The 12,461-nt window shown below is 39.3% G+C and overlaps 1 non-coding gene across 1 annotated transcript; it reads left to right on the top strand.

Annotated features, from left to right (window-relative positions):
• Positions 1-6,328: 6,328 nt before the first annotated feature.
• On the top strand, positions 6,329-6,400 carry trnah-gug (transfer RNA histidin (anticodon GUG)). The gene has a single exon. It is a non-coding gene; the product is annotated as a tRNA-His (tRNA).
• Positions 6,401-12,461: the final 6,061 nt, after the last annotated feature.

Raw genomic sequence — 12,461 nt, 5'->3', positions numbered from 1 at the left:
ACCCCACACACCTGGGCTGGCAGGTAAAAGGAGCTGCTACATGTTGTGATATGGGTTCTGGCGCCCCTCTGGCCTGGTGCAGTGGCTTTTGATTTAGACATGATTGGAATAGTTGTAGTCTTTTTTCACACTATATCAAGAGACGATCTGATTCATACCCAAATGATACCTTTTGTGCTTTTTAAATAAAAAAACAAACAAACAAATAAATGAAAAAATCCTGCAACCCAGATACACTACATGATTAGTTCTACTGACACTGGGACTGACACTCACAGACACCGAGAGAGAAAATAAGCCAAAAGAGAGTTCTCCTCAGTTCATCAAGAAGCTTAAGAACGATTTAAGTTGAAGAGTTCACTGGTATTGTAGCTTTGGTTATATAGAGAAATATATAACTTTAAATATATAACTTTAAATATACAACTTAAATATATAACTTTCTGTTATATACAGAAACACAGATGAGGCTTTGCACCCACACATAAACCTGATTAACATGTTTTAATGGTTTTCTTTTGTTTTATTTAAATTGTTGTTTTTAACTTATATAATAGTAAATACACTAGCTGTTCACTTTTGTATCTGTAAGAAGCTATAAGCTACTCCGAGAGACTTACATATTGGATCCAATTCCACAAAACCCTCCAGCAGAGTTCTGCTCATGAATGATGTACTGGGGGTTTCCAAAAAGCCAAGCTGTTGAACAAAATTGAGATAAGTGATTAAAAACCATGAACATTTTAATGCACATAAAACATTTGCACCTCAGTTCTGTTTAGGGTGTTAGTAGAATGCAAAAGTAATTTCCTACTGTATCTTACCTGCCCCACCAAGGACTGCATAGCCAGTCACAGCCGCAATGAATATAATGCAGCACAAGACATCAGTAAATGCCCTAAAAGAAAAAAAAGAATAAATTACATTTCCTGAAGAAAATGTGAGTGGTGCTTGCCCTGGCAAAACTCGTCCCCAAGCAGACAGACAGCATCCCAATACTTTTGGAGGTGGGTGGTCAGATAGGGCACCAAAAATGTTGTATACGAGGGGATAGATAGGGTGCCTATACTTTTGGAGGCATGTGTACAGAGAGGGTGCCAATATTTTTGAAGGCAAATGGATAAGTGCAAGTGATGTCTTCAAAATGCGCATCATGGAGTTCTGCTACACCGATCAGCCATAACATTATGACCACCTGCCTAATATAGTCCCCCTTTTGCTATCACAGAGTGGCAGTTTAAAATAAAATATTATTATTTACTTGAAAGACTACAAACACATAAAATGACCTTCTCACTAACAATGAATGTTGAATTGAATGTTGGAAGTAATTCAGTAAAATAAAGAAAATGACAAAAATAAAATGTCTGTCCTTTGCAAATTTGTTGAGATACCGAGCCTGTAGAAAAGTCTGATTATAGACTGAAATTCTAACACCATTTTACATGGAGTAGTGGATTCATCTCCATGGAATAGTAATGACAAATGCAGAAAATCCATCATCATAATAAAATATCATCACATCACGTCACAACACCAGGATACACGCCATGCACTTCCCTTCATTGCACTGAATTGATATGTCACATGTGTATGTTGCAGAAATTTTGTGATTCTGCATAATTTTGTGGTTGGCACACACGTGACATCACGTGTTGTCATCAGTGTACATGTAACCTTGTTCACCTTATTGTGCTGAGGGTTTGGAAATATCACATGTCTATATTGCAGATAGATGCTAGTGTGTAGAGATAGATAGATAGATAGATAGATAGATAGATAGATAGATAGATAGATAGATAGATAGATAGATAGATAGATAGATAGATAGATAGATAGATAGATAGATAGATAGATAGATAGATAGATAGATAATTATTATAACTGGAATATATCCAATTGTTTGTTTTCTTGAGGATACAGCTGGATATAAACAGTGAATATAGGTTACAAGGTTACAGGACTTAAAGGATCTGCTGCTAACATCTTGGTGCCAGATACAACACACCTTCAGGGATCTAGTGGAGTCCATGCCTCAACGGGTCAGGGCTGTTTTGGCAGCAAAAGGGGGACCAACACAATATTTTGCCTGTTACATATATATATACACACATACATACACAATCAGCCATAACATTACGACCACCTGCCTAATATTGGGTTGGTCCCCCTTTTGCTATCACAGAGTGGCAGTTTAAAATAAAATATTATTTACTTGAAAGCCTACAAACTCATATAAAATGACCTTCTCACTAACAAACATAAAAAAATCGGTTTTGAATGTTGGAAGTAATTCAGTAAAATAAAGAAAATGACAAAAATAAAATGTCTGTCCCTTGCAAATTTGTTGAGAGACCAGGCCTGTAGAAAGGCTGACCATGTAAGTCCAAAACGATTTCTCATTGAAGACTTAAGGTCATTAACTTCACTGGAAAGTGACTGAAACTAGAATAAAAGTTTTAGGTAACAATTTTATCACGTACTTGAAATGGGTGGAGTGGACGTGAAGGACACTGTCCGGCAAATTGAGGTTATTGTTATTGAAGGAGGGTGTACTTTCTTTCCCCTCCATGTTTGTATATATAAATATTGTTTTGTGTAAGTACATTAAGGCAGGTTTATAACACATCCAGGTGTGTTGGTGTAGAGGTGTGGTTTCCCAGCTGGTTGTGAGCAGTGCAGTAGTACAGTCCACTGTGCTGGGAGCTGATGTAGCTGATGCTGTAATTCTGGCCTGTTGTCAGCAGTGTCTCTGCAGCTGGACTCTGCTTAAACCAGGAGTAGGTGAGAACAGGAGGGTTTGTGTGGTGAAATGGAGTTCACTGTATATATATATATATGTATTTATGTATACACACACCGATCAGCCATAACATTATGACCACCTGCCTAATATTGTGTTGGTCCCCCTTTTGCTGCCAAAACAGCCCTGACCCATCAAGGCATGAACTCCACTAAATCCCTGAAGGTGTGCTGTGGTATCTGGCACCAAGATGTTAGCAGCAGATCCTTTAAGTCCTGTAAGCTCCATGGATCAGACTTGTTTGTCCAGCACATCCCACAGATGCTCGAGTGGATTGAGATCTGGGGAATTTGGAGGCCAAGTCAACATCTCAAACTGGTTGTTGTGGTCATCAAACCATTCCTGAACCATTATTGCTTTGTGTCACGGTGCATTATCCTGCTGAAGGAGGCCACAGACATCAGGAAATACTGTTACCATGAAAGAGTGTACATGGTCTGCAACAATGCTTAGGTAGGGGGTATGTTTCAAAGTAACATCCACATGGATGGCAGGACCCAAGGTTTCCCAGCAGTACACTGCCCAAAGCATGACACTGCCTTGGTTCCATGTATTCCTCAGGTAAGCAACACACACACATACACACACACACACACCCAGCCATCCACGTGATGTAAAAGAAAACGTGATTCATCAGATCAGGCCAACTTCTTCCATTGCTCCCTGGTCCAGTTCTGATGCCCACGTGCTCATTGTTGGCGCTTTTGGCAGTGCACAGGGGTCAGCAAGGACAAAATGTTCACTAACAGGTGCCATGATGAGGAGATAATCAGTCTTATTCACGTCACCTGTCAGTACTCATAATGTTATGGCTGACTGGTGTATATAAAACTCTTTACTTTGTATGAATCTTCCTTCCATCCATTTTCTGAACTGTTTATCCTACACAGGGTCAATGGGAGCCTGATCCTATCCAAGGGAGATGCCAATCAACCTACCACACATCACTGGACTGTGAGAGATAATCAGAATACTAAGAGGAAAACTCCACACACATGAACACTAAAAAAATGTAGATAAGTTTAAATATCTAATAAAAGCTTAAATATCTAATAAAAGTTAAAATATCTAATAGCAAATAATAGATTTGTGTCCTGATCACTCTTTAAGACAAATGGGATAGAGAAGTGTGCGTGTGTGTGTTAAAGGGGTGTGAATGTTGCTCAGACTCTCTCTATGGTCTTCATCATCTCCTGTACATGCTGCTTCACGATGCTCAGCACTGCAGAGGCTAAAGCTGCTGGATCTCTGTAAAGCTCCAGAGGCTGATAGAAAAGGTCCTCAAGCAGCACTGTCAGCATATTCTGTACAAACACAAACACACACACATTTCCAGCATGATACTGAAGAGATTGATCAGAGAATTTAAAGCAGGTTCTTTAGAACGTGTCTCATGGCATTAGAAAAAAGTTCCTCCCTTACAGAAAGCCTTAAAAAGAGCCGCTCTGCCTCAGGCTCCCTGATGTCCACGTCCCACTGGCTGATGGCTAGAAACAGAGGCTGCAAAAATCCATGTACAACTTGGTTCACACTTAGATCTCATTGACCTGAACAACTTTCACACTGCATGTCATTAAGTCTAATCCACAGGAAGTCAGTTATTTTGAGTTGTTTGCAAAACGCACCCAATGGAATTTGATATACTCCTCCTAGAGAATTGATACAACCGCCACCAAACCCAGGCTAATATGATCTCAAGACATTGATACAACCGCCACCAAACCCAGGCTAATATGATCTCAAGACATTGATACAACCGCCACCAAACCCAGGCTAATATGATCTCAAGACATTGATACAACCGCCATCAAACCCAGGCTAATATGATCTCAAGACATTGATACAACCGCCACCAAACCCAGGCTAATATGATCTCAAGACATTGATACAACCGCCACCAAACCCAGGCTAATATGATCTCAAGACATTGATAATGCAAAGTTGATGAGTGATTTTTGATCTCAAACTGTTCAGCCGTGAGAAGCCCTTAAACTTATGGTGAATAAAACAAAACAGGAAGTGGCTAATAACTTCTGTGTACATTAAGTGATCTACACGAAACCTTAGGATTATGTTAAGCATAGAAAGCTGATCACAGAGATATGACAACTGTGAGTCTCGGTCATAGCGCCACCAACTGGCAGCAGGAAGTGTGTCACTTTTTGAAATCTCTAATATTTTCTCCCTTACTTTCACCTGATTTGGTTCAAAATCAGTCAGAATAATGACAAGACATGGCTGATGTGAAACTGTGAAGGAATTTTTGATACCTTGAATCGTGTTACTATGACGACGATTTACATAAGAACATACAGTAGGACTTTTTACACTATGTTTTTGTTACACAATGTTCATTGTTAAAAGCGCTATACAAATAAAAATGAATTGAATTGAATAGAATATGAATGGAGTGGTTTGTACCACTCAAATGACACATTCATGAAGATTATGAAGAAGGGAAGCATCTTCCCTTCTAGCTGGTCACCAGATTTCCATGGAAGCCAGTCGTTTGCATGCAATATTTTGACTTTGGCTCCCAGACAGTGTGGTGTAAATATATCATGGCCTTTTTTCTTGTCAAATAAGGATGTGGAGACACACTGGTGGATCAGAGAAATATAATATCTGCATTGTATTATTTATTTATTTGATCTGATTTGAAGTACTATTATAACAAGCGATTAATTATAGAGCCATTATTTGAAATAATTATTCATCCGTTACTTGTGAATCAAGCATGTGACTTAAATACACAAACCTAAACAAAGCACAGGAGACACCTATTAGACATAATGACAGAGACTGGACACCAACAAAAAGGCAGTGGGGGTCTCTAGTGGCCAGAAAACAGTCCACAACCCTGACAGGAAACCAGTAGATATCAGTTTATATCTTGCTCTGTTCATGTTACAATTAGTTGCATATCTTACCTGTATATTTCAGTCTAGTTGTGTTGATATTTATCATGATCAGAAAATGACAGATGATTTTCAAAGTCTTTTCCTGTTTCTTCATAAAATGGACATAATAAAGCGTCCAAGAGTCAGAATGGACAAACCCATGTGTATAAATCACACCAAAATATGGACTTGAATTAAAACACTTAAGAGAAACATTATTTCAGACTTTTGGATAACAGCTGGATAGACTTTTATTTGATAATTATGTGCAGTATTGAGATTAAAATTTATACTTGATTTGGATTGGTCAGAAGGTGTTCAGCATGGACCTGATAGCAGTTCAGGTTTCAAATCAAATCTCTCTTTTTTAAAGAATGTCCTCTTTCTGATTATATATATACAGTTCTACAAACCAAAAAATAGTCTATGTCAAATATGTACAGAAGAAACTGAATTTGAGTTTAGAGACTAACTAACTAACTAACTAACTAAATATAATCACAATCGTTTACATCAGCAAACAAAACATTAATATAAATTATGTATACACAGGCCAGAGGGGCGCCAGAACGCATATCACAACATGTAGCAGCTCCTTTTACCAGCCGGCCCAGGTGCATGGGATGCCGTGATTGTATAGTGGTTAGTACTCTGCGTTGTGGCCGCAGCAACCCCGGTTCGAATCCGGGTCACGGCATTGGCTTTTCCACATCACGCTAGGCATGGCTTTTGACCGCTGGCTGTTTGTCACTTGAAAAGCATAAAAAGGTAGGACCCCGCTCCCCTTAAAACTCACATGGGCCAGTGGCACAATGGATAACGCGTGTGACTATGGATCAGAAGATTCTAGGTTCGACTCCTGGCTGGCTCGGCTGCCTTTTAAGAGCCCAGAGGTGTGCCACAAACTACAGCTGCCCAATTGCTGGCAGAGTAACACCTCCCACAATCCCTGAAATGCGGAGAGTCCTGTACTGGGAGGTACGCTGGTTTTCTGCACCAGGAACACCAGCTCACGCTCTGTCTAGCGGCTGATCTTCCGCTGGATTGCCAGCTCGAGTAGCTGGATATTCGGTCAGCGCTGGCCGATTTTGTGCTCTGCAATGCAAGGTTCCCATACAAAGCTCTGGATGATACCGCGCTGGAGCTCAAACTGCTTGGTGGTCGAGTAAAATGCCGATCTCAACTCTCCCGGGGAGCCCTCCCCTATGGTCTAGCGGCCAGGATTCCTGGTTTTCACCCAGGTGGCCCGGGTTTGACTCCCAGTATGGGAACTTGACTTTATTGGATTGCCCGCAGAGCTGGCAAGGAGTTTACCAAATCGCTGAGTTAATAACGGCAGGGAACGCTTCCTCAACGGAAACCAAAAACGATCACTGATTGCAGCCAGCAGCATGTTGGTGTTGTGTTCATTTCGATTCACAGCACAAAACGTTACATAACTGATTTGTCATCACTTATTTATTTGTAGGCTCCCCCTAAGGCTCCCATGGGCCAGTGGTGCTACCTGAAGAACGATAGTCTGGGTCAGCCGGCCAATCACAGCTCACCCGGGAAATCTTTCTCGCCCAATTACATCGGCCCGTTACATCTTTCTTCCCCAATCCCTGCGCTGAAAAGATGGACAGACAATGATGGCCGCGCCCATAGCGAGCCAATCGAATCTCTCACAATTTTATTGTTCTCCGCTAATCGCAACAATGGCCCGCCCACGGCAATCGATGGATCTTGCGCGCTAATGATGTGTCATTCAAGTCAAATGTATTCGCATAATTACAGTGTCATCCATCAATCTAACCTAACACTAGCCTACAATCTCCACAGAAGGTTGATCTGAAAAAGAGACCTCAGTCTGGGAATTCCTCCACATCTAAGAGTACATCCCCTACCCTGACTCCATCACCATCCCCAACTCCTAAGCCTCTAATTGGTGAAACCCTGTCTTCTGCTTCTTCCCAACCATGTTCTAAAAGTAGTGGTGGCTCCAGCAGTGGCAGCATCACTGATGAAGGTCAGTGCAAATAAAGATGATCAGACTTTATGGTGTGTAGGAATGTACTCTCATTCACACTATTGCAGTTTACCAGTCTCTAACATACAAAAGACAACATGGTTGTGGACCATGAACATAGACAGGGTATTCAGAAATGAACACATCTATCTACAAAATACATAGACCACCCTGAGCAAATTGTGTCAAGACATAGAGCAGGGTAAAGGTATAAACCATATCTAAGGTGTTGAATGTTCCAAGGAGCACAGTGGGTTCTATCATTGTGGAAAAATGTTTGGAATCAACAGGATATCCAGCCAAACTCAGTAACCAGGTTAGAATGGCTTTGATCAGAGAGAAAACAAAAGCCCACTGACAACTTTAACAGCTTTAGAAGTCCTCTGCAGAAAAGGGAGTACTTGCTGGAAGTACAGCCATCTCAGAAGTTCTCCATCAGTAAGAGCTTTATGTTGGAATAGCTAAATGAAAACTGCTGCTGAATATAAGCACTGCTCAATATTTGGGCAATACCACTGTTATTGTGAAGCATGGTGTTGGCAGGAGTACTTCTCAGTGGCAGGAAGGGAAAGACGGGTTAGAATTAAGGGAAGGATGAAAGCAGCCGAAATACAGAGAGGTTCTTAAAGAAAACTTGCTCCACAGTGGACACAGCCTCAGATTTTAAGACAAGGTTTAACCTTTCAGAACGACAACATGAATATATCCAAGACAACCCTGGAGTGGCTTTGGAACAACTTTCTAAATGTCCTTAAATGGCCCAACCAAATCCCAGACCACATAGGACTTCAGTGAAGCAACATGAAGATGGCAGTTACACCTGTAGCCTGTAGAGTCTTGTCAAAGGAGACTTAGAGCTGTACTCAGTAAATTGTGCATAAATCATAAGTGAGAAGTGGATTAAATTGTTTCCAAACCTACAGTGTCAATGATCTTTACTTTTATTCCTTTTTCACAGATGAGCTGTCAGGTATACTAAGAAAACTTTCCCTGGAGAAGTACCAGCCCATCTTTGAAGAACAGGAGGTATAGACATGGCCATCTCTAAAGTCTGGAACTTTTTCTTGTACTTACATGTTATTTAAATAATGGATTTAACACAATAGTTAATAGTTTGATTTTCTCTTCAACCAAATTCCTATTTCCAAACACTACAATTGCATGCTTGCATTTTTCCTCTCTGTAAATTACCTGTATTGTTTTATTTACAGGTAGACATGGAGGCCTTTTTGACTCTGACTGATGGAGATCTGCAGGAGCTGGGGATTAAAACAGACGGGCCCAGACAACAGATTCTGGCAGCCATTTCTGAAAGTAATGCTGAAAAGGTGTGTTTTTTAAAAACTGCTAGTCAGCGTTGTCTAATCTGGTCCCATGTTTATAGACGGTTCTGTTATATCATATGAATTTTATTATTTTACTATCCACAATTTCCAGTCATCTTTTGGGAGTAGCGCAGCATCCTGCAGGTTATTCACATTTTGAGTATTAAACACAAGATATAATAGATATAAGATATAACTTAAACATTATATAGATTGTAAATTTTCACATTTTTTGCAGAATCTTTTGTACTTATTGCCATTTCACTGTATCTGGAAGCTCTAATATACTTTATATTTATTTTTTTATACTCCAGTTTGGGCAAGACATCAGCTGCATTCCCTTAACAAAAGGTAACACTTTTGGCCAGATGAGGGACTGGAGAATGGTGCCAACTCACTTCAAGACTGATCGTACCCAAAGCAAATGAGAAGTCACAAAGGACCTCACACGTTATTCTGCATAAGGGACCGCATCTTAGAATAACGCATACAAGCATTGACATAGGGTCACATATTGGATGTGTGTATTTTGCCATCCAATTTGTGGTGTTTAATGTATTGCTAAGTTTGGGCATGATGACAAATAACTGTCTCAGATGATATGATGTACACCGATCAGCCATAACATTAAAACCACTTGCCTAATACTGTGTAAGGCCCTATCGATACAAAAACAGCTCAGACCTTTCAAAGCTTGGAGTCTACAAGAGCTCTGAAGTATGCTGTGGAATCTGGCACCAGCAGTATCTACAAGCACAGGTAATAAATAAAATAAGAAGGAATATAACAAAAAATACTAAAATACCCCAATTTAAGGGTACAAAAATATAACAAAAAATATACAAAAATATAACAAAAAATATTAGACATTTGTAGTCTAAAATTTAGCTTTGCTCCACAGACTTTCAGTGGGGTGTGCTCATTTTTGCATCACCCTAATTTGAGTAAAACTGAAAATTTTGTTCTCTAAGTTATATTATTAACTTTACTTTCATGTTATAAAAGTTCAGATGTTATGATTAGTCCCGACTGACCTTTCTGACCTGCTTTCCTTTCTCGAATCTGCTAGAAACATGGACGTTAGACGTGGTTCAAGATGTTTTTCAATTTAATATTTCAATAAAAAATCCACTTTTGAAACTCTCAAAGTTTAGTAGAGAAAACACAAAACAATGACTAAGGAAATGTTTAAATGAAGTAGACTTTACTAGCAAAAAGTATTTCTTGCATAGAGAAAATTAAGTAATAAATACAAAGACTAGTCTTAATCTACATAATAATCTGATGCAAAAAGTTACCTTCATTGTTTAAATTAGATCAGGCTGGATATTTTTATCAGCGTACAAACAAACAGTACCATCTACATTTACAAGATTTATCAGACTCTCTTATCCAGAGCAACTCACATTTCCACAGCTGAGCAGTTAAGGGGTAAAGGGCTTTGCACAAGGGTCCAGCAGCAGCAGCTTGGATTAAATTGTTTAAATTGCAGTTTTATTTAAATAGCACACAAAGGTAATATTTCTAATCATGTCATTTCATATTTATGGCAAAAAAATAAAAACAGCAAGCCCACTCAAATCCAGTTTAAAACAAATGAGACAAGTCTTTTAAGAGCAAATGATGATATATAAAATAAGCTGTGTGAGCTGTGTCTGTGCTTATGGTATCTGTCTGTCCATCTCAGTCTGTCCATAATCTGAGGTGTTACAAACAGCAGAACTGATTACTGGAAGAGTTTAAGAGTGAACAGATATGTAGAGATTGATATGATTTTTTTCCAGAGGATGAAAGCTGATTTATAAGGTCATTCAGGTTCATGTACCATTGCATCTTGTTTTAATGCTGTTTAACTCTTTATATCTGGCACTAATTACACCAACAAAACCATCCTGTGCCATTTCTGTTTTTTTAAAGTGGTCAGTCTGGTATATCTCATGCCATAATCCAGAATGTTACCCTTTACAACCCACGGTGACAAAGGTGTCACAAGCCCTTTAAATATCCTGGGAAGTTCCTTTTATAGCTTTATCCTTGATTTTAACTCATGAAGTCCTAAAGTGACACCTACTGAACATCCTGGTGGGTCATGTGATAGGTCATGTGATTTTGTGTTCCCACAACAACATTTGTTGTCCTCTAAGATGCATGCATTGCAAGGTACAAGTACCACATGAGGTCACGGAGGTGGTTCCTCTACCTGTTCTGACAAACCATAATGCTTGCCTATGTCAATGCATGGCTGATCTCCCGCCGTGACTGTAAACTACTTGGTGTCCACAAGCCACTGAAACAAAGGAGCTTCCAGGCTGAGGTTGCAACTAGCCTTATTCTCCTGCATTCCCAAAGGGGCCGTCTATCACTCAACACCAACTCCACCACCACCTCCCAAGAAAGTTCATGTTGGAGTTCCAGATGATGTTCATGTGGACCAGGTTGCACACGGGCCTGTGAAGTGTGGTCGTTGCAAATTCTGCAAAATCAATGCAACCACCACCCTCTGTGAGAAATGTGATGTGCATCTTAGTTTGTCTTATAAATGTGTTATTTGGCATCTATTTAGTCTGTGTTATGTCCCCCATCATTTTCCTTGAAGGAGAAAGGGGTCTGGGTTCTTATGGGTTAAGGCACAGTGAACTCTATAATGTGTGCTTTAATTGCCTCTGTATTCCACAGTTTTACATTTCTACACAAACAAAAAGTTTAAGTCCACATCCTCAGATGCAAAATGTAAAATACTGCAAAATGTAAAACAAGTTACCCACAAAAACAGGATCAAAATGTGGAGGTGAAAAGAAACTGCGCAAGATCTAAGCATGCCATCATATCTGTAAAACATGAGCCTGATGATGGAACTGCTGATTGCAGAAGCAAAATGAATTGTGAGGAGTATAGAAACATCAACTAAAGTTCAGGAAAAATGCCTCCAAACTAAAAACTTCAAAACTAAAAACTGGGAAATTCTTGTGAGAAAAAGTCAGTCACTTGATCTGAAACCTTAAGAAAAAAAGGGGGACTAGCAATAAATGCATGATATGGAGAAAATTGTGGACATGGCTGTAAATCATGAGCATCCCCTTCTAAATAATAAAACTGCTTGAACCCCAAACTGGAGAAAGAAACAGAGTTCAGTTTTAGTTTTTTATTTAATTTACTGTACTTTAATGTACTTTTGTTAAGAAACTAGAAAGTACTAAAAACACAAATTAAATCACTCTAGTGTTTCACTAACAGTGTTTTGGAATGACTGAAAGACAATAAGCATTCCTTTCCATTTTAAACATCTAACCAACCTTCATTTTCATGAACAGGACTTTTATTTTTTTATTTATTTTGGAAAACACCTTAAAGACTACTGACATTATAAACTATTTCTTCTTAAAGAGTAACCTTGAGAGTTCAGAGTAACTGCATTATAAATGATG

The sequence above is a fragment of the Hemibagrus wyckioides genome, unplaced genomic scaffold (assembly GCF_019097595.1).
Source record: "Hemibagrus wyckioides isolate EC202008001 unplaced genomic scaffold, SWU_Hwy_1.0 Contig7, whole genome shotgun sequence".
Lineage (NCBI taxonomy): Eukaryota > Metazoa > Chordata > Actinopteri > Siluriformes > Bagridae > Hemibagrus > Hemibagrus wyckioides.
This window is presented reverse-complemented; position numbering and strand designations above follow the sequence as displayed.